Source organism: Lissotriton helveticus, chromosome 10, assembly GCF_964261635.1.
Source record: "Lissotriton helveticus chromosome 10, aLisHel1.1, whole genome shotgun sequence".
NCBI lineage: Eukaryota > Metazoa > Chordata > Amphibia > Caudata > Salamandridae > Lissotriton > Lissotriton helveticus.
In genome coordinates, this window is record NC_136071.1 from 597,772,134 (window position 1) to 597,795,353 (window position 23,220).

General features: G+C 53.0%; 1 protein-coding gene across 2 annotated transcripts in view; it reads right to left on the bottom strand.

The window, feature by feature from the left end:
- DNAJA3 (DnaJ heat shock protein family (Hsp40) member A3) overlaps window positions 1-23,220 on the bottom strand; it is a 264,697-nt gene that overhangs the window by 149,607 nt on the left and 91,870 nt on the right. The gene's annotated exons all lie outside the window — the stretch shown is intronic.

Consider the following 23,220-nt stretch of genomic DNA (forward strand, 5'->3'; position numbering starts at 1 on the left):
CATGAGTCAGATTACTATACATGGTCTGACTAAATGCACATTTCTTACATTACCATGATCCAATACACTGCAAAGCTTCAAAGACCATTGCTAGCTCAAACTCAACAGGGTGGACTACATGAAACAGTGCTGATCATACATGACTCACTCAAACAAAAGATCGGAGTCAGCATTCAAGTTGCTGAATTGTGCACTAACTGAAAAGTTAGTGCACAATAGTGCACATTACAGGTAAACTGTAAACTTCACGTTTACAGGTTAAAGAGAAGTATTTTAATTTAGCCACATTGTGCATGCGTGTCCATAAAAGGGGAAGACCAATTACTTGCTCCCAAGCCATCACAAGTAAATACAAGTCTCTTAGAATTCCTAGCACATAAAACTTCTGTGCAACCATTTCCAGGCTGCAAGCAAATATATCCCAGAGGTTGCACATCCAGGCCAACTGAAGTCCAGGCACATATAAGAAGATGCAGCGCACTCCCACCAGGTTGCTTTCCGTTGCTACAATTATCATTCATGACTTTTGAGGACTGAAAAAGAATCAGCCAAGTTTGATGACCCCTGTCAAATACAAAAGACTTTCTCCTTATAACACTTATCGACCATGGGTATTGTCATCAATCACGCCAATGCAAATTTCCCAACCAGTCAAGTGGAATAACAGAACAGTTCTTATTAAGGTTTAAAATAAGTTATACAATTGTAGAGAAAGAGATGCAATATGTATTTTTGTTGCAAATGCATAATAGCAAAGGCCGCACCGGCAGCGATTTACTGCCTATTTGAAGTCACCTGCTATGAGGCATCCAGAATACACCTCATCAGCCTGGCCTGTCAGTTCTATATAAAGTGCCACAAGAGAAGGGGCGTGGCTACGGCGCGACGCGGAATGGCTGCCTCGTAAGGGAGCTCCGTGAGCCGGAATACAATACCGGGCAAATACCATCCTCTAAACCCCTGACTGTGGCTCGAAATCGCTCCTGTGGGGCCGAGGAGAGCTCTAGAACAAGTTGTTGCACAGAGGAGGAGCTGAGCGCCGCGTTCTCACCCTGAATCTTTAGGAAAAGTTTGCCAAGTGGAACGAGACAAGATGGCGGCTTCGTGTCTGACGCAGTGAGAGAGAACGGAGGCTGCGGCGAGACTCGGCTGTGTGGAGTGAGGCATCGGAGGGTGAGGGCGGTGCAGTTTTGCTGGCCAGCGGTGACTGCTGATACATCGACGCGGAGGGGCGACCCTGGGCAAGCTGATCCGGCTGGAGGGAGCCCTCTGACGATATCCGGCCCAGGGCTCCTGCGGAGGTGGCAGCAGCTTGCCGGCGAGGCGGACGACCGGGAGACCTCTGCCCTGACCATCACTGCTGAGGAGAGGAGGAGCAGCGTAGAGAAGCGATCGCCGGTGAGTGGGGGCTCTGTGAGAGGCCGGGCTTGCTGGGGCTGGCTGGGCAGGACTTGTGGGGTGCACGAGGCGACTGCTGCGTCCTGCGGGGCCTGTGCGGCGTGTCCTGGGTGGGCTGAGGCCGAAGCGGAGCCACTCGCGGTGCCCCGCTGGTCTCCGCGCTGCCTGGGGCTTCTGTGGGACACTGCCCACTAGCTGTCACACGACGCCCCCCGGAGCCACGATAGCCCAGGGGCGAGTGGCTGGCTGGGCGGGTGCCCTGTGGGGGTCGTGGGCGGCGGGGGGGCTGGGGGAGGCGCGCCGCACACCACTGGCTTGACCGCAAGAAAGGGGCCTAACAGTGCCTGAGGGTCTGCGGACTCAGAGGCCGTCGGCTGGCTTGAGTGGAGAGGGCAGAAGGGGAAGCTTCCCTGACCCTGTGGCTAAGGAGTGGTGAGGACGACCACCAGATCTACGTAGCTGCGACACTGTGTTGCTTGGGGCCCCTCGTTGAAATAGACGCCAGCAATCACTCCAATCACACTGACAGGGGCAATGGGCAAGACGGAGCCCAGGCAGGCCAAGCTGGCATTTGAAGCTAAGCGACAGACACGGCTCACGGAGGAGACGCAAGGGCAGAGCGACACAGGTGGGGCCTCTTCTGCGCAAGATGGTGTTGATGACGACACTCGCACTATCCTACTCGAACTGCGCGCGGGGATGAAGACCATCGATGGTAAAATAGATGCCTTGGCGACTGGACTGGATGTTGTGAAAAAGTAGGTGGGCAAGCATGAAAAGCGCCTCGACATCTTGAAGAACAGTGTTTCGCACAATCATGAGTCGCAGGCTAAGTCACGCAGGCAACTTCTACAAATGGAAAAGATCCTAGAGGTAATAAGCGCGAAAAACGAAGATTTAGAAGTGCGATCAAGGCGTAATAACGTGCGCATTCTTGGCCTTTCGGATACTACACCGATCTCCAAGATGGAGCCTTTCATTGATGGATTGCTTCGTGAACTGTTCGGGCCTGCCTTGTCCAGCGTGATGATTGTTGAGAGAGCTCACAGGTTGTTGGGGCCCAGGCCGAAGCCTGGCGCACCACCGCGACCGATCATTGCCAGGATTCTTAACTACGCTGACCGCGACTCGATCCTTCGAGAAGCCAGAGCGAAGGCACCAGTGCAATATAAAGGTGACACTTTATCCTTCCCTGATTACACCCCGGCGGTCCAGTCTGCGAGGCGAGAGTTTGTCCCTGTGAAAAAATTACTCCGGGAGGCGGCGGTGCCCTACGCCATGCTATACCCAGCGAAACTGAAGGTGACTCATGAGGAACAAGCTCATTTCTTCACTGATGCAAAATCGGCATTGAAATTCACGAAACACATCTGCAAAGGTAGAACACGTGAGCAGAGACCGGCGCCGGAGCGGCAGGAGTTGGGCCTGGAGGATGCAGATTGAGTAATTGCTCCTTGCATTGCTGGACCTCACTCTCACATTTGTAGAACTGGAAGTCTTACTTAGTTACTGATTGCTCCGAAAGATGGTTGTTTTAGTTGTCAATGGGAGGTAAGGGACGTGGTGCTGATATACACTTGTAGCTCTCCCTGGTGATCGAGAGGGGGCTCTGTAATCCTTTTTGTGCGACTGATACTGGAACCTCAGGGGCACAGACATGGGACCAATTCTGGCAACCGCACTTCGGTGCGGGTATGCGCAGCTGTGCTTCTTCCCCCAACGGGTATTACCCACATAATTGTAGCTCAGGGCGGGGTGGGTGGGTGGGGGTTTCGACCTGATTGGGAGGTTGCAGTGGGTGGTGGGTGGAAGGTTTGCTGAAGTTATTGCTTGTTTGTTTTTGTTTTTTTTCTCCGCGTGATGATCGATCCACAGTGCTCGGGATGGTGTTTGCTGCGCACGCCGCTTCAACTGCTCAGGTCTCAATGGGGTACGCTCAGGTTGTCTCTATGTTGCCATCAGGCAATGCAGTCATTTCTCATACAAGATGTCTACTGCCTGCGCCCTATTAACTTGGAATGTGCGAGGTCCCAACTCCCCTAAAAAGGGACGCCAGGTGGCGGCCTACTTGACCAGGCATAACATACAGGTGGCTCTCTTACAGGAGACACATTTGGCCTCGAACACGATCTGTGGAGCACTGGACAGATGGGCGGGCTTCCAATTTGCTGCATCTTATTCCTGGTACGTGCGAGGGGTGCTGTTTCTGGTCAGAAGGGGGACTGATTTTCAGATGCTACACACATATGCTGATGATGAGGGCAGATGTGCGATGGTGTGTGGGAAGCTCTGTGGCACGCTTCAGGTGTTTGTAAACATGTATGGCTCTATAGTGGATGACCCGACGTGTGTGACCCGGATATGTGCACAACTGCGCAAATGGCCCGAGGCACCTGTAGTCTGGGGTGGCGACTTAAACACATACCTAAATGCGCCACTGGACAAATCTAATCCGGAAACGCATCGCACCCCCAGGGTTGCCTCGAGCATACTGCGAGTCATGGTGGAGTTTGGTTTGCAGCATGTGTGGAGAGTGAGGAATCCGGACAGACAAGAGGCCACACATGCAACACCCATGCATGGCAGCTGGTCGAGACTGGACTATAGGTTAGTGGGGGAGGAGTTACTGGAGTGGGTGTGCGAGGTGGCGCCACTGGCCCGCACGCTTTCGGATCATAATCCGGTGTGGCTGCTCTTGAGGAACCCGGCTGGAGTGCGTCGCCCTTTTACTTGGAGGCTGCGAGCTGAGGCACTTCTAGACCCACTTTATGATAAAACAGTGCATGACGCCATAGTACAATATTTTGCGCTTAATAAAGGCACGGTGGAACATGCAGCGACGTTATGGGAGGCCTTTAAGGTCACCATCAGGGGGACCTGTATAGGCACGACGGTGGGTATTCTTCGTGATATACGGTCGCAGCTGCAGAGCCTGGAGTCGGATCTAAGCGCTCTGGAGCGAGATTACGCTCAGCGGCAAGACCTAGCCACGCTGGCCAAAATCACGGATTTGATTGCGGAATATAATGAGCAGGCGGAGATCAAGTATATATCGCGTAGTGGGGGGGCGTGGCCAACAGCATGGCTGAGTAGACGTGCCTGGCCGGAGCTCCGGCCGAGCGGCACTTTATCCGACTTTTTCATATCCCCCACGATCCCGAAGAGGCACTGTGTGGACGACAATACACCCTGGTACCTGGTTGGAGTGCCGGCGTGGTGGAGTGCAGCCGCCTTTGCAGATAACCGGACTGTGCGGTGTCTCCGGCGGCTCTCCGGCGGCCAGGAGGGCGCCTGCGGCGCTTGGCGGAGCGCGGCGCTCCTGGTGCCCCACGAGCGGTCTTGCCGCACACTGCCCAGCTGAAGGTGGCTCCGCGACCCGTCTGATCCCCAAGGGTGCCCAACGTCTCGCCGGCAGAGGAGGGGAGGTGAGCCGAGACAGTCGCGAGGCACCGGCTGCCTGCACCAAGATGGCGGCCGGCGGTGTGTGACGGCGGAATCCCCCACCGGCTGCACTCCCCGGGTCGCGGATTGCCCGAGAGTGCTCGTCGAGGCGGAGCGGAGGTAAGCCCAGGACAGAGGAATCAAGGGCCGTCCTCCTGGCAATCTGAGGGCAGAGACCGGCTCGAGCGCGGCTCCCGCCTTTACCAACATGGCGGCGGAGCTGCGGAGGCGCCCGACCTGAAGGGCACTGGAGGGAGAAACGTGGCTGAGAGCCTGGGCCCTGACTACCCAGCCCCCACCATTGGAGACTTAGTCTGCAGGACGGCAGACACGCGACCCCTGCCATCGGACCTCACTGCGACACTTGGGGGACCTCAGGTCTGCGACAGGAGGTGAGCCGGGGAGACCGCTGACGCGGTACAGCGGACAGTGACATCCGGAGTACCTAGCGTCATTGGAGCTACGCGACTGGGCCCCTCCGCGCCTCTGAGACAGGACGCCTGCATAGGGAGCCTCCGGCCTGCAGACTTCATCATCATGGGGAAGGGCGACCCGGCGAACAGGTCTACGAGGCGGGGACCTATGGACGACTTCACGGCAACGCGTTCTGGGGCGGTGCAACACTCTCTGCAGCCTGACACGCGCAATGATACGGCCATGTTAATGGAGGCCATCCAAGCGTCCAGGACCGACATACAAGCGTCCCGGACGGCCCTGGAGACGAAAATTGGAGAGGTAGGGTCCGAGGTGACGCTACTGCGGCAGGACTTCCGAAATTTGACGGACCGGGTAACGGCAACCGAATCTAGGTTGACTGACAATGAAGCCTCGATTTCTACTCTCAAGAAGGACATGGCGGAACTCCAGGCCTCTCACCGTCAACTGCTGTGGAAGGTGGACGACGCGGAAAATAGGTCGAGGCGCAATAACCTTCGCTTTGTAGGCTTTAGAGAAGGGATTGAGGGAAAGAACATGTCCGCCTTCCTCCTCACATGGCTGAAAGATACCTTCCCAACGGCGCAGTTCTCCCAGTGCTTCATCATCGAAAGGGCACACAGGGCGCTTCTAGCCAAGCCTCCGGAGGGTGCGCGACCGAGACCAGTGATAGCGCGCTTCTTGAACTATGCAGACAGAGACCTGATCTTACGGGAGGCCAGGAAAATGGGGGAGATCCGTTTGGAGAATACCACCATAATGATCTTTCCGGACTATAGTCAGGAGGTCTCGAAGCAACGCCGCTCGTTTGATTCGGTGAAGGCAAAGCTGAGATCTTCGAACATTACTTACATGCTCCTTTTCCCCGCCAAACTCAAGGTGATATATAAAGACAACTCCATCTTTTTTGCTCACCCGGAGGATGTGTGGCAATGGCTCGAAGAGCGACCTATTCTGAACAGTAGAGAGGCGGCAGGTCGAGTGGCGCTGGACAAATCGGTCCGGGAGAGGACGCCCTGGGAAATGCCGAAAACACGGCGACGGGGAGTACGGAGGACGCAGAAGAAAACACCGGCGACACCATACAGGCCACGAGACAAGGAGGGTGGGAGAGGCAGCAGATCCACATCCCCGGGCACGGACTCCGTGGCGGGCTCGAGATTCCATTGCCTGCGGAATGGAACCCGTTCAGAAGGTGAAGACGTGGAGGACTTGGAGGACCGCATATCTGGAAGAGAGGACGAGGAAACAGTGAACGACTCAGTACACCCGCTAGTCGCAGAAATCCAGCAATTGGAACAAGACTCCTCGGGTCAAGGGATGAATATGGACACTCAGGACTCACATTCGTGATCGTTGCTGTATAGGGATCGGGGAAGATAGCGGCTCGGCGCAGCGGAGCACGCAAGTTGACACACCCCCCTACTGTTCCTTAAGTTTTCAGTACTGGTTACTGTTTGTTGATTGAGGGTGGGATGTGTGGGAGGGCGACAGGCCTTCTCCCACGGATAGTTGAGACCCGGATTGGGATGCAACTGGAAGGGGAGGGAGGTGGGGAGGGGGGTGCGGGAAGGGGTTTGGTTACAGTTTACCCCATGTTGGGGTGTTGGGCTGTTGGGAAGGGAGGGAGACAGGTGTGCATGCAGCAGCAACTTCGGGAGAGTTTACCCTTGCTACCATCCCGGCCCTGGGGCCCGGTACTGGACAGTCCTCAGGTGATACAATGGCGAGTACACTAGCTACGCCACACGGTGAAGGCGCCGGGGTTAAGGCGCTAACCTGGAACGTGAACGGTTTGGGGTCCAAAATTAAGAGGAGCCTGGTTACTGCATATATTAAGCGTGTAGCACCTGACATCGTTTTCCTGCAGGAAACACATTTGAGGGGGAACCGTTGTGCTTTTTTGGCGCGTGGGCAGTACATCGTTCTGGCACATGCGGGGTACACCATGGACTCACGGGGCACGGCAATACTGGTCAGGAAAACAGCACCTTTCACAGTCGCACGTACATGGTTGGACCCACAGGGATCGTTTGCCGGGGTGCAGGGGACATGGAGGAGGCGCAGGTACACTCTGTTGTCGGTCTATGCTCCACCCAAATTACAAACACGAACAATGCAGGAGATCACGACCATTCTGCTAGACACGGCGGACACGATACAGATTGTGGGGGGGGATTTCAACGACGTGATGTGCACGATGCGCGATCGTTCTGGGAACCCCCACACGGTGGCTGCGGAGACGGCTTTGGCGCGTAGAATGGACACGGTCGGTCTCACCGACGTCTGGCGGTGGCTTCATCCTACCCACGCAGCTTACTCATTCTACTCTGGGGCCCACAAGGTCTTCTCTAGGCTAGATTACATTTTCACATCGAGACAGGAACTTTCGGCGGGGGACGAGGCAGACTACAGGGCGAGGGGTATCTCGGACCATTCCCCGCTGTTCGTACACATAGGTCGGGGACGGGGGAGAGGTCAGGCACAGTGGCATATGTCGCCATGGGATTTACAGACTCCTGAAACTCTAAGGGGCATAAGAGCAGATATCAGAGTTTTTTTGGCGGAAAACGAGGGATCGGTACAGTCCGGGGTGACACTATGGGAAGCCATGAAAACGGTGTTGAGGGACCGCTTCCAATCCAGGGTGGGGGAGGCCAGAAGGAAACGCACGGAAGCTATAGCGCAGGAGGAGGCAAACATCTTGACCCGAGAGGCTGAATATCACAGAACGAAGGAGGAGGTAGATCTCAGAATACTGCTAGACACTCAAAGGCTGTATAGAGAGCTAAGCACGGACGAGGCGCGTACACAGGCGCTGGCCACCCTGCATCGCTTGTACGATGTCGGAGACAAATCTGGTAAACTCATGGCATGGCTGAGCAGGCGCGAGCAAGCTGCCAGGTGGGTGGATTGGGTTGAGCTCCCCAGTAAGGCACGGGCGTCCACAGACGGCACTATAGCGGAGGCCTTTGCGACCTATTTCGAAGACTTCTACAGGGCGAGGGACCTAGGGGACTGCGAGGCGGTGCAGTCGTTCCTGGGTAGCGTGGAAGTTCCGCAGTTGACCCCCGAAGATAGTGAGGCTTTGGAAGCCGACCTGTCCCTAGATGAAATCGCAGAGGCGATGGCTGCCCTGAAACCGGGGAAGGCTCCGGGACCAAATGGTTTCCCAGCGGAGTTCTTCAAACGAACGGGGGACCTCCTTTCGCGTCACTTGAAGTCGCTATATGCGGACGCTTTCGCCTCGGGAGGCCTACCGCCGGACCTGGCCCTAGCTACCATAATCCCGATTCACAAAGAAGGCAAGCCCCGTGGCGACTGTTCCTCCTATCGCCCAATCTCGCTGCTGAATATTGAGACTAAAATCCTGGCCACTATTCTGGCACGACGCTTACGACAGGTAATAACGGGCCTGGTCCACCCAGACCAGTCCGGGTTCCTGCCGGACAGGGCCACCAAGCTAAACCTGCGGCGCACCCACAACTGGCTCCAAGAAGTCGGTGACAGGAGTGAGCCACATTGGTTCCTCTCCTTGGACGCAGAGAAAGCGTTCGATGCGGTCCACTGGCCTTTCCTGATGGGGACCCTTGAACGGTTTGGGTTTGGGCCCACCTTCCAGCGCTGGGTGAAACTTCTATACTCGAAACCTAGGGCTAGAGTGCGAATAAATGGGCGAATGTCGAGAGAGTTCGCGATAGAGCGGGGGACGCGGCAGGGGTGTCCGCTGTCTCCACTCCTTTTTACCCTCACGATCGAGATCCTTGCGATCCGTATCCGGCTTAACCGAGAGGTGACTGGCTTCCACTGGGGGGAATCGGCCACTGAACAGGAGAAGATCTCCCTATACGCCGATGATGTACTGTTATACGTGACCGACCCGGCTACAACGATACCGGCCATATTCAGGGAATTAGACGACTTTAGGGCGGTAGCCGGACACGCTATAAACTGGCATAAGTCGGTCCTCTACGACCCACAGGGTGCCCCGCGAGGGGAGGAGCTGCCTGAGCTGCTCATCCACACTACGGAAGGCTTCCGGTACTTAGGGGTCTTTATCACCCGAGATAAGCGGCGCTCCTACACGGACAATGTCGACCGAGTTTTGGTGGCAGCCAAGGCGGAGATGGATAGATGGAGGCCGCTCCCGCTCACCATGTTGGGCAGGGCTGCTCTATATAAAATGATCCTACTCCCGAAGTTTTTATACGCCCTGCAAAATGAGTATTATCCCCTTCCGGCTCTGACACTGCGGAAAATCCATGCCGATCTCCGCTCTTTCTTGTGGCTGGGGAAGCAGTCCCGGGTGGCACTCACGACTATGCAGCGTCACCAATATAGTGGAGGTATCTCATTACCCAATTTGGAGGCCTATTACTGGGCGGAACACCTTACCCCGATCAACGATTGGATACACGCCCCGGCTGACCACCCCACCTATGCACTAGAGAGATCTAAGTGGGGCAATAAGACGGTGCTCCACTTTTTATATGGGGGTAGGGGGGGGCGCCAGCTTCTCCCTGCGACTAAGATTACCCTGTCGGCGTGGCGCAGAGCGTCGGTTAGAATGGGCTGGCATGAAAGGCCCACCCGCCAAACACCCTTATGGTCATGTAGGTGGCTGACTGAACTAAACAAGCTGCGTGGGTTTCAAAGATGGGATGACATTGGCATCTCCACAGTTGGGGATGTTATAGCAAAGGGAGAACTTAAAACCTTTCAGGCACTGCAGCAGGAATTTGGACTCCAGGGAACCCAATACTACAAATACATACAGCTGCGACATGCATGGGGAGCCCAAAACATTTCTCACACGGACATTCCCCAGTTTGCACCACTTGAGGGCCGTCTACTGCAAGAACAGATACAAAGGGGGGCGGTGTCCATGACGTACAAAACACTGACAAATAACATGTTGGGTGATCTACAGGCCCTCAGGGGGAGGTGGGAGGCAGACGTGGGTACGCTGGAGGACCTGGACTGGGAACTCATACTCATGCACCCCCGAGAAGTGGCCATAAAATCGAGGCTTCGCCTCATCCAGTTTAAGGTCCTTCATCGGGCATACTTTGACAGAGTGAGGCTTTTCCGGATGGGGAGGGTTACCAACACCACCTGTCTACGATGCCAGCACCCAACAGGCGACTTCTTCCACATCATTTGGGGCTGCACAGTGATACAGGAATATTGGGACGAGGTTTTCAATGAATTGGGGGCGGTACTGGAGGTAGAGCTACCTAAGGACCCCAAACTGGCGCTCTTGGGAATGTCCACGGAGGTGGATATCACGCGATACTTACTCATCTTTCTGCTGCTGGCCCTGGTGGTCGCAAAAAGAGACATTGCAAGATTGTGGGGGGCGCCTGGGAAACCAGATCTCGAGGAGTGGAGAAGAGGTCTAGATATGTATATGGCAGCTGAACGAGTTACATATAAAGCCAGAGGGTGCCCCCGCAAATTTAGAAAAATATGGGCCAAGTGGAGGCACTATCATGGGTTGGAGTAGTAGGGTGGGACCGGTGGGGAAAGTGGGCGGGTGGTAGGCTGAATCACAGAGATGGTGCATATGTCGCTGACTCCAGCATTTTGTACCCTTGAGGACTTCGGGACGGGGGGTTTGCCTATGCTCAATGTCACACAACTTAGAGGATCGAGAGAGCCACGAGGGTCGGGGGGGGGAGTGGTTGAGGAGGGTGTTCTGCTGCTTAGGGGGGGGGAAGGACGGGAAGGGGGGCTTCGAGGGGAGGTCTCTCAGTTGCTGTCTCTACTTATAGTTGATGGGGGGGGGGGAGTTCGGGGTGAAAATGAAAAATAAGTTCGTCAGGATGAATGCAATGTAACTGACTATTTCAAAAGTTGCGTAACGGCGGGTGGAGCGGAATGTTGATGCTCCCCCGCGCTGTCTTGTTCCTACTACATATGATTCGCCTGCTGCAACAATAAAAAGAATTTATAAAAAATAAAATAAAAAAAAAGTATATATCGCGTAGGCATGCCGCTCGACGTTATGGCGTAGCGGGTAGGAAGGGCAGGATGCTTGCGTTCAAGATCAGAGCGCGGGTGGAGCAGCACCTGGTTGATCGAATAGTGGATGACATGGGCGGGGCGCACTACACTCCGGAGGCCATAACGGAACAATTCCGTAGCTTTTATTCAGATCTTTATGGCGAGCGCACCACGCCGTCTACTGAGGACTTAGATGAGTATCTAGATGGCATAGCGTGTGCTTGGCTTTCGGACGCGCAACGCCAGTACTTATGTCTCCCTATCGACGAGCAGGATGTTAAACTGGCGATAGCGGCGCTGGCTAATGGGAAGGCGCCGGGCCCGGACGGGCTCCAGGTAGAGTTTTGTAAGAAGTACGCTGATTTACTTGCGCCGCAACTCCTGGAAGTGTACGCAGAGGCGCATGAGGTAGGGAGGCTCCCTCCCTCCCTTCGAGAGGGGCTCATCGTCACATTGCTTAAAAAGGATAAGCCTCCGGAGCGGTGTGAATCCTATCGTCCGTTGTCACTAATCAACATCGACGCAAAGATCCTGGCGAAAATTATAGCTACCAAACTGCAGCCCCTAATGCATGGTTTGGTTCTGCCGGATCAGTCGGGCTTCGTACCTGAGCGGTCCACATCGCACAATTTGCGTACACTCTTTTCCATGTTCCATGTGCTTGAGCCCTCGCTGGAGGCCGCGGCTGTGTTACTCGACGCTGCTAAGGCGTTCGATTCGGTGGGGTGGCAATACATGTACTATGTTCTGAATCGGATGGGATTCCCCCCTTTGTTCCTCCAATGGATAACAGTGCTGTACACAGCGCCATCGGCCAGGGTGAGAGTTGGTGGCTTGACGTCTGAGCCGCTGAATATAGGGCGGGGTACCCGGCAGGGCTGCCCGCTCTCGCCCATGCTGTTTGCGATTGTCCTGGAACCGCTTGCGTGCGTGATCCGACAGCGTCATAGGGAGACGGCGCTGAATTTCAATCATCGTCCGGTCTCGATCTCCCTGTATGCAGACGATATGGTGCCGTTTGTGCGCGAACCGTCTCGATTTCTGGTGCAACTGTTGGCGAGAGCTGGTGAGGTTTGGATGTCTCTCTGGACTCCAGATAAATTGGAATAAGTCTTTTATAATCCCGCTCACGGCAGGGACCAGTTGCCCTGCTCTTGAGTACCCACTAGTGTGGTCGGACGATCCAGTCAAATACCTAGGATTGTGGGTACACCGCGATCCGACGGTTGCCGTACGGGACAACTACGGCAAGGCCTGCGCAAACCTGGAGAGCATGATTGAGAGTTGGTTGTTGTTGCCGCTAGCAGATCGTATAGCCCTCATCAAAATGGTGGTTTTGCCCAGATTTTTGTATTTATTTGTGAACGTGCCTATAGTATTAAATCTGCCCTTCTTCAAGATGCTTCGTGGACATTTGCTCCGTCTAGTCTGGGGGGGCAAGAGTGCGAGAGTGAAGTGGTCCACACTTCCTCGGGGATATGAAAGCGGCAGATTTGCGGCCCCGGATTTTTATGTATATTATCTGAGTGCGCAGGCTCAGTACCTATACTACTGGTATAGGCTGCATGCTTTCACGCCATATGTAGTGCTGGAGGAGGGTGATGCGGCTCCGGTCCCGTTGCACAGCGTAGTCACTCACAGTTCACGAGGCACCCCTAAAACGGAGATTAACTCAATTGATGCAACAATTTCAGCATGGCAGCGCATAGGGCGATTGGCGCGGAAGTTACCACTTCATGCGCCAGACTTGAGATTGGAATGGCATGGGCGATTGTCGGTCACCAGCGAGGGCCCGTCTATGAGAGTGCTTAGAGAGGCGGGAATCACTCACCTTAAAGATATCTACCCAGGCGGCACCTTCCTAGATCAAGGGGACCTTGGCCACGTCGTGAATCAGACACTCATGTTCCGCTTCGCGGTCCATCGACTGAGAAGTGCTGCTAAGGAGCACTACGCCACCTTTCCGGATGAGCCTCCGGTTCTGATGTCGCTGCAGGCGATTCTCACCGTGCCTAATAACAAACACCTATTGTCAAAATTGTATGCGCTGATTAAAGATGAATCAGAGGTGGGTGCCGATGAAAGTTGGGCTAAGTGGAATGCATGTCTGGACGCTGATATTTCGGAAGACAATTGGAGGCATGTGTGTGGGCTGACTGGGACGTTAAATATGAATGGTAACCTCAGAATTATTCATTTCAAGTATTTGCATCAAGTATATCACACACCGGCACAACTGTATAAATATGGCCTGCGAGACCCGGCGAGATGTGACAGGTGTGGTCAGGGTGATGCGGATTTTATGCACCTGGCGTGGAACTGCCGACCGGTGGCTGCCTTTTGGGGGGCAGTAGTGAGTAGCATGTGTGAAATGGTTGCAGTGGATATCCCCTGTACGCCACTGGTGTGCCTCCTATGCTGTGTCCCACACATTAAAGGCGCGAATGGCAGGCTGGTGAGGTTGGCGCTGTCTATGGCGGCTAGCAGGGTGGCGATGGCGTGGGCGAGGGGTAGGCGTCCGGGTTTGAAAGATTGGCTGGCTGACTTGGTGTACTGTAGGGATAGCCTCAGTGTCTATGCGGAGGAACTGCCCCTTCTGTCCAGACCAAGGGACATCTGGGAACCACTGCGCTTATATCTGCTAGCACATTCTGAAGAGAGCACAGATTGACCCCGCTAGGGGGGGAACTGGTGACTGAGGGGGAAGAGGTCGGAGATGGGCCCCCTTATGAGACACTGGAGCAATTCCTGTTTTATGTTCAGACACTTAGGGAGTACTTGGATCGATCTGTCTATTATTATTGCACTAGGATTGGACCACGGTTTGCTTTATGCTTTTCTTTTCTTATTATTTTTCTTCTCATTGTTCAATGAGGGTTTGTTTCTATTGCCTCAGGTATGGTCCGTACTTGCTGAGTTCACTCGGTAGCCATGATGTACTTTCCTTGCATAGTCTAGACTGTGAACATCTTCTGGGCTAATGGATTGCAGTTGGGAGTTTCACGTGCGACTTATCACATGTTTTATATTATGTTGCATATGTGGATGTGTAACGTTTCTGCTACTATGTATGGCAATTAATGCTGAAAACTTAATAAAGAAATTTTAAAAAAAATAAAAAAAAGTGCCACAAGAGAACTGAGATTTCTCCACAATATAGGATGTTGTTGAGTGGTTCAGCTAATAGAAATAAACTGACTTATTCATCAATACTATAATCAAATAAAAAGGGCAAAAGCCACACTCTAAATTGTCTCAACACTACCTGATGAAGACAACCAGGGAGAACAGGCAAGAAACAAACTTCTCCTTCACAGAATCTTCATTACTATCAAGAATGGTGGAATTCAATGACAAGAACTGACCTCAAATGGATTACATTATTTTCACTAACTGTAATGACTTATGGGGACAAACTGCACTACCTGAAAACTTACTTTAGCAGTAGCGAAAACATAAAAAATATTAATGTTCCCCACCAGGAAAGCACTTGCCGCTCTTTTAGTAGCAGAATGACTCTAGGCTTACCAGGAAACAAGCTGTTTAGAATTCCAGTGTCACCGCTGACTGTAATAAACTATCCAACTGGCTACAACTTGTTTAGACTCATGAGAACTTGCACTAAGTGTGGTGTAAAATTACAAAATTGTATTTTGAACGTCGATTAAACTAGCCTTCTAGTTTAAATGGCAAAGTAGGTGGGAAGACAGAGAATGAAGGACACTTTTATACAGGTTTTATTTCAGTGAGTATATTTACACAAAGCACGTCTACCACCAGAGAGGGTAGTGATGCACTGCACACCACAACAGGACAATGTTTGTACTCCGGGGTTGTAGAGACAAGGGTGAACATTTACACAAATATGTAACCGCATTGCACAATGTGGGTGATATTCTACCGCAGGGCATACACCACGCCAACTTCTCAGCTCAGCCCGAAGCAGGACATTCCTTTCCCTTATCTGTCTGCACCTGAAGAATTAGCAGATCTCTATTACCCTTGTGCAGATCAGTAGCAATGGAGAGTTAAGACACAAATTAAGTTGATCTTTCAAGCACCAAAAACTCAGTTCCATGGTCAGCAGTTTTTGTTTTTCCTGCACAGCCTTACTTCTAACAAGAGCCATGCTGGCATCAAGATAAAAGAAAATTGTTGTGTTCAACTGCTAGAAATGCAATCTAGCATCTCAAGTGAACAGCCTAACTTTGTCTGTTTATACATGGAATGATTCGTATTTTTCGAGAAATCTTATCTATTTCATTTTTAGGAAGTACCCAATGAGATGTTTATTAAATTATACTCAAGTGCTGCTTGGCACTCAATGCGCACTGATTTGTGTAGTGATTAACATTGTCTTTCTGATTCTGGAAAAACAAATGTAACCCGGAAGTTTCAGTCCATCCCATAGTATCAATAAAGTTGTCTCAAGTCTCTCAACCCTGTGGGGCATGTACACTCCTGCTGATTACCTTACATATCATGTAGGACGAGCACCACGTGACAAGAAAATCATCCTGCTCTTTAATGATATGTACAGATAACCTCTACGCCACCACAGTTTCCCATAATTCAAGCACCATGTGTGCCAGGCCTAAGTTAAACCAATATCCTAGGTGTGACCGTCAACGAGTTATCAAGGCACAGGCCCAGAACTCTGGTGCCAGGATTTGGTGCTGTCAGAAACTCCCTATATTTGTAATTGCTGCCAGAGCTACCTTCCACTATGTGGTAATAATAAGGCAAAACATCATATATAGAGAGGTGCACACTTTTTGGCAAAACCTCTCCAGCATCTGTCGGACATCTCAGAAAACATTATATAGTTAGTCATCTTGTCACTATCTTTAGGGCAGATTCCTGGTATAGGAAATTACCTCTATTTGTAGGATTCTACCCTCCACAGATGGCCCTAGCTTTAAAGAGACTTCTGCCTCAGTGAAGCAAATTGCGATCACACCTTTGCCTGTGTGCACCTTTTTGTAGGCAGACAAGGTGACATTCCCTCAAGGGTGGGTGAGGGGGTGCCAACTTGTTGCCAAACCAGTTTTCCAGGAGGAGTGGCTTATCATTCTGGGTACACCCCACGGGTGTGCCCAGGGCTCATCGGAGGGGAAGAAGACTTGGTTTAAGGGTATAGAGTGGTATCCTGGGATTGTTTGGGGGTCAAACCGCAGGAAGTGAATGACAAAGTGGGGTGAGTAACCTCATGGGATCTATTCCCACATTGGCTAGAGAGCCTTCCCCTCAAAATGAGAAGATGGCATACAAGTGGTATCTGAGACCCGCAGTCCTCAGATCAACACTGGACTTGAAAGAAGACCGAAGGAGGACTGCCCTGCTGCTCCCTGGACCCATCAAAGAGAGGCTGTACCAAAGGGAGACTGCACCTGTTGAACCAGAGGACCACGCAAAGAAAAGACTAAGCCTGTGGTGCCCACTTGTGGAAAGGTTGCTCATGTATGCCAGGACAAGAGTGACTCCAAGAGTCAGTTGGCTGACTCCCTTTTGCAGCTTAAGGACCACCAAAGCTGAAGTAAGCTGGCACTTGTCAGAGCCCCACTGCCCAGGGTCACCTGCCTGTCGCTTGACACCTCAGTGTCTGCTGGAAGACTGAATCCTGACCTGTCCGGGGTGTCCCCAAGTCCATGGGATCCGTGGCCATCGTCAAAGTGGACCTTCGTTCTACAGCAAGAAACAAACACTCATCTGTGGACAACTGCTGAACACAGCTGTAACCGAAAACCTGTAGATCAGAGGTAACTGGACCTAAACTAGACTTCATTGGGGCATCATGGGAGATAGAATCCTGAAGCCAGAGATGACCCCTGAAGATTGTGGACCCCAGGGTGGCCCCAGGTACACTCACCAAAACTCTTTCACAGCTCCAGCACCCTTCGCATCTTGTCAGTATCCTGCATTCCCAGCAGTAATAAGACCACTTCTTGGCTGCAACCGCAGTTCTGTAAAAAAATCTTCTGTGAAGACACAGACTCTGCTGGACCCAACAGGTAACCGTGTCCCTGCACCTAAGTGGTCCCTGTGACTGGCTTGCAACCAGTTGTGGCCAGTTGAAGAGAGGATGGGTAGTCATGCTAGCCCGTTGGCTGAGGAAAGACTCCACTGATTAAGATTCATTAGAACTTAAAAGAATTGATTTAAAAAAAAAATCTCTCTGGTTCCCCTGGATAGATTTTTGTAATTTTGGGATCTAATTTAAAATAAAAATACACTCTGTTTTTTATAAATTGGTGTTGGATTTTTATTGTGTCATGTTTCTTATTCATCTGTTGTTTTGATACTTCTAAATGCTTTACAATTGTTCCGTTGACTAGGCCTGGCTCATCTGTGCCACAGCTACCCAGGACTGAGCTAAAGGATTTGTTAAAGATACCTAACTGAACCAGACAGAGAAAGTGAAATTATTACATGGAAAGGTCTCCCAGCAAAACCACGTAATAATTCACTTTCCTACACACAGTGTTGGAACGAAAGCCTATGCTCAGAAATGTCCTCCCACAGATCTTTCCATCTGTCTACTGATACTTTATCACCCAAATCCTTTACTGACCAAGTCATATACTTCCGGGTTCAATCAGCTTAAAGAGTTTAGAAGTTTGTACATATCTGAGGCTCATTCCTTTGTACCCTTATAAATTGAGAGGAGTCACTCCCCCCAATCTCAATGGTCTTACGGCTGCCAGCTGGACTACCAGCTGTGGCACAGAATGATAGGATCTATTTGGTAGAAGTAGCAATTGGCCTCTGAAACCCCATAAGTACACTTGCAATATTTTCAATTATCTGGACGGTCCATTCAAACACATATCTGATATCATCCAACAATCTCCCACTTTCCAGCTCTGAAAGGATTTGCCCTCCCAAGAGGATGTAAACTGCAGATTGTCCTGTACAGGTGATACTTTATGTATTTGTTAGTTTGTAGTGAGTTTGATGACTAGCTGGTGCCTGTTCACTGAGAGGATGGCATAAAGCAGAACAAGTTTTAAATAGGTGCGTTTTCAAAGTCCTACATAATTTTAAAAGATTATGCTCAGCCAGTAACTCAACAGGGAGTTTATTCCATGCCTGTGCTGTAATCACAGAAAAATGCAAAAAGAACAATTGATGGACAGGTTGCAGAAATGTCATACATTCACCCCAGTAAAGAGATCTGGGCCTAAATCCATCAATTTTTTGGCTCGCCATATGCAAATCAGTCTTGACGCACAAGTTACTTACCTTCGGTAACGATATATCTGTAAAAAACAGTAGTTCGTGTTAGATTCCTTACGTTAGAATATCCCCAGGCGTCAGACTGGATCCGGAAAGTTTTCGTCAGCAGTACCCCTGCGCGTCGCTAGGTGTCATCTGCAGCTCAGCGTCTGTTGTCGGCGTCGTGATCGCCGGGATGACGTCATCGGAGTACTTAGACGCCGACCTCACGTGCTGACTTCAGTGCTATACATAGCTTTCCACACCAGGAACACAGAGCCATGCAAGAAACTAACACTAATGCCATGAAACTAGGGCCCTGAAAGAGAAATACCTTAACCCTAGATATCGGTTCGCAGAACGGGGAGGATGGGTGGTGCGGTAAGGAATCTAACACTAACTACTGTTTCTTACAGATACATCGTTATCGAAGGTAAGTAACTTGTGCATCTAAAATGAAAAAGGTTAGTGTTCGATTCCTTACCTTAGAATAGATACCCCAGCGATACCAACCCCGGTGGTGGGTCTGCGAACCAAGATCACACCAGAAAGTCCTGAGAACGAAAAGGCCGAAAAAGCCATCCCTCCGGACTTGGCTGTCCAGGCAGTAGTGCTTAGCAAACGGGTGCAGCGAGGCCCACGTATCTACCTGACAGATGTCCTGTAAGGGGACTCCCCGACCCAGGGCAGTTGTAGCCGCTGTGGCCTGAGTGGATTAGGCGCGCAGCCCCACAGGAGGCTCCTTTTTCACCAAAGAGTAGCAGACCTCGATGCACAAAACGACCCACCGAGAGATGGTCCGTTTGTGCACTGCCTGTCCCTTCTTAGTGCCCACGTAACCAACAAAGAGCTGGTCGTCCACCCGGAACTGGCGTGTGCGTTCTAGATAGGAGAGCGCACATTTTGGGTCCAGACGGTGGAGCCTCTCTTCCACTTTCGAGGGATGCGGAGGCGGAAAGAAGGTGGGCAAGGTGATGGACTGCCCGATATGAAAGGCTGTAACCACCTTGGGAAGGAAAGAAGGACGAGTCCTCAGAACAACTTTGTCCGGATGGACAGAGAGGAAAGGAGACTTAGAAAACAGAGCCTGGAGCTCACTCACTCTATTGGCAGAGGTGATGGCAACCAGAAATGCAGTTTTAAGAGTCAGAAGACGAAGAGGACAGTTATGAAGTGGCTCAAAGGGAGCCCACATCAGATAAGTCAGTACAAGGTTCAAGTCCCACTGAGGCATCACAAAGGGAACAGGTGGGAACATGTGCGTGATGCCTTTCAATAATCTATTTACAACAGGGGACTTGAAAAGAGGAGGCTGATCAGGAACCCTTAAGAAGGCTGAAATGGCCGAGAGATAGCCTTTGATAGTGCCCAAAGCAGAGCCCTGCTGGGCAAGAGAAAGAAGGAAGAGGAGAACCTCTGAAAGGGGGGCAGAAAGAGGATCCACAGCCTTTGCTGTGCGCCATGCCACAAATTTGTTCCACCTGCAGGCGTATACAGATTTTGTGGAGGGACGCCTGGCTGCCAGAATCACATCACAGACTTCAGGAGCAACTATCGCCGCTCAATCTCCACGCATGTAGGTGGATTCTGGACAGTTCGGGTGTAGGACCGTCCCCTGCTGCTGCGACAGAAGGTCCTCCTGAAGAGGCAGACAAATCGGGGGATCGACTGACATGCTGAGTAGCCCGGGATACCAGTATCTTCGTGCCCAGTCTGGAGCCACAAGGATGACTTGGGCCCGGTCCCGCCTGATCTTCTTCAGCACTCTGGGCAGAAGTGGTATAGGCGGACAGGGTAACAACAGACCGCAGCTCCACTTGCGACGAAAAGCATCTCCGAGCGAGTGCCGCCTTGGAAATTCCAACGCGCAGAACTGATGACATTGCGCGTTCTCTTTGGTGGCGAATAGATCTAACCAAGGCTCTCCCCACTGCTGAAAGAGACCTTGCGCCACGTCCGAGTTCAGACACCATTCGTGATCCATCATGCACCGACGGCTGAGTTCGTACGCCATGGCGTTCAGCAAACCTGTCAGGTGTTGAACCACCAGGATGATGCCCCGGTGTTCCAGCCATGTCAAGAGGCGCAGAGCCTCCTGACAAAGGGTCCACGACCCCACCCCAACCTATATGTTGCAGTACCACATGGCAGTGATGTTGTACGTGAACACCTGCACTACACTTCCCCGGACAGAGGGAAGGAATGCCTTCAGTGCAAGCCGGATCACCCGCAGCTCCAGAAGGTTGATATGGAGCTGGGACTCCGCCGGAGACCAGAGGCCTCTGATCTCCGCCTCTCCCATGTGCCCCCCCCCCATCCCAGGAGGGACGCATCCGTCACTACCACGTGCTCCGGTTGGGGAAGGGAGAGGGATCTGCCGCTGACCCAATTGCGGTCCGTGAGCCACCACTGCAACTGTCTCGCAGTGCCCTCCGAGATCAGGACGTGGTCGGACAGGTTGCCCTGATGCTGTGCCCACTGATACTTCAGTTCCCACTGCAGAGCCCGCATCCGCCACCTGGCGTGATGCACCAGAAGGATGCAGGAGGCCATCAGCCCCAGGAGCCGCAGCGTCAACCTAACCGAGACTCGGGATAAAGGCCGAAAGATCGGAATCAGAGCCTGAATATCCCGAGCCCACTGCTCGGGAGGATAAACCCGAAACCCCGCCAAGTCCAGAACTGCTCCGATGAAGAGGAGCTTCTGAGAGGGGCACAGGTGTGACTTCGGCACGTTGATGGAGAACCCCAGCTGGTGCAGGAGGTCGGCCGTAGTCTGGAGGTGGGAGAAGACGGTCTGGGACGAGCCCGCCTTCAACAACCAGTCGTCGAGATAGGGGAAGACTGGAACCTCTGATCTGCGCAGATGAGCTGCAACCACCGCCATCACTTTTGTGAACACCCAAGGGGCGCTGGTGAGGCCGAAGGGGAGCACGGTAAACTGAAAGTGCTCGTGGCCTGCCGTGAACCGCAGGTAGTGCCGGTGGGCCGGCAGGACGGGGATGTGGAAATATGCGTCCTGCAAGTCCAACGCTACCATCCAGTCTCCAGGGTCTAGGGCAGCTAGGACCTGAGCTAAAATCAGCATCTTGAACTTCTCCTTCCGGAGGAAGTCGTTGACGCTCCGGAGGTCCAAGATAGGGCGTAGGTCTCCTTTGCCCTTCGTGGGTACCAGAAAGTAGTGGGAATAGCAACCACATCCTACTTCTGGCCCAGGAACGCGCTCGATGGCCCCCTTGGCCAAGAGGGCCATAACTTCCTCCTGCAGAAGTTGCAAGTGATCCCCCGACATGCGGTGGCACGGCTGGAGGGGTCGCCTTGAAGGAGAGGGAGTAGCCCCTTCGGACGATTTGCAGCACCCACCTGTCCGACGTGATGGTACACCAGTGGAGGAGGTGATGGCGGACCCTGCCCCCCCTCCCCACTGGCGTCGAATGGGCCTGAAAGGTCTAACTAGGAAGGTTTGAGGCAGATGCTGCGGGAGTGGATGTGGACTGAACTTGCCGTTGTCCCCCGGCACCGCCACAGCGGTTATCACGTCCGCAGCCGCGTTGAGGCTGGTTCTGCGGCCTGTGGCTGGCAGGACGTGTGAGGGCGCCCCTTCTTTAGCCACGAAAGGGGCGAAAAACAGAAGTGTGATGGCGCTGGCCCGACAGGCCCAAGGACTTAGCCGTAGCCCTGGAGTCCGTGAAACACTCAAGCGTACTGTCTGCTTTGTCACCAAAGAGGCGACGGCCATCGAAGGGTATGTCCATGAGCGTGGCCTGGACATCCCCCGTAAAATTGGCGGACCTCAGTCAGGTGTGGCGAACCGTCACCGTCGTGGAAATCGCTCTGCCAAGCGAGTCAGTGGTATCAAGTCCACACCTGATCGAGTAACGTGCCGCATCCCGCCCCTCTGCAAGGGCTTGGGCGAGGCGGGCCCGGGCCTCCTCCGGACACTGGGGCAGCACGTCCACAACAGTGTCTCACAAAGAGTGGGTATAACGGCCCAAAAGGCAAGCGGTGTTTATAGACCGCAAACCCAAACTTAATGAGGAGAACAGTTTTTTTCCAAACTGATCAAACCTTTTGGATTCCCGTTCCGGGGGAACAGTCGGGAATGCGGGCTGGGACGTAGATGCCAGGCTCTCGGGGGTGGGGTGCACGGACAGAAAGCTAGGGTCGGCTGGAGCCGGGCGGTGCGTCGGGCCACGTTCCGATCCACAGGGGGCACTGTGGAGGGCTTGGACCAGGCGCCCATCAGAACGCCCGTGAGGGCCTCATTGAACGACAGTGGAGGCTCCGAGGAGCTTACTGGAGGCTGAAGCACCTCAGTGAGGAGGTTAGTCCTCACGGCCGCAGCAGGGAGCTCAAGAGCCACGGCCTTGGCCGCCCTGCGCAACACCACACCATAAGTAGCACCCTCCTCCGTAGCCTCGGAGGGAGGAGAGATGAATCCAGTGTCAGGCGAAGTATCCAGACCACTGGCCTCCCCTAGCTCATCTGCCCAGTCCTGGCTCAACTGGCACTGCTGTGCCAGAGGGTCCTCAGACCCCTCCCAGTACTCCCCCCCTCATCCGTGTCCTGGTAAACAGGTTGAAAAGACGGAGCCGGGTCGTAGGTGAAGGCCTCACCCATCGATGTTCCCAGGACACCCCCGCGCCGCACGGCCACCAGCTGTGTGCGTGCCCCCGCCCTCGCTGCTGCTCGCAGCCTCGTTGTGACGTCTACCTAGCTGCCTGCC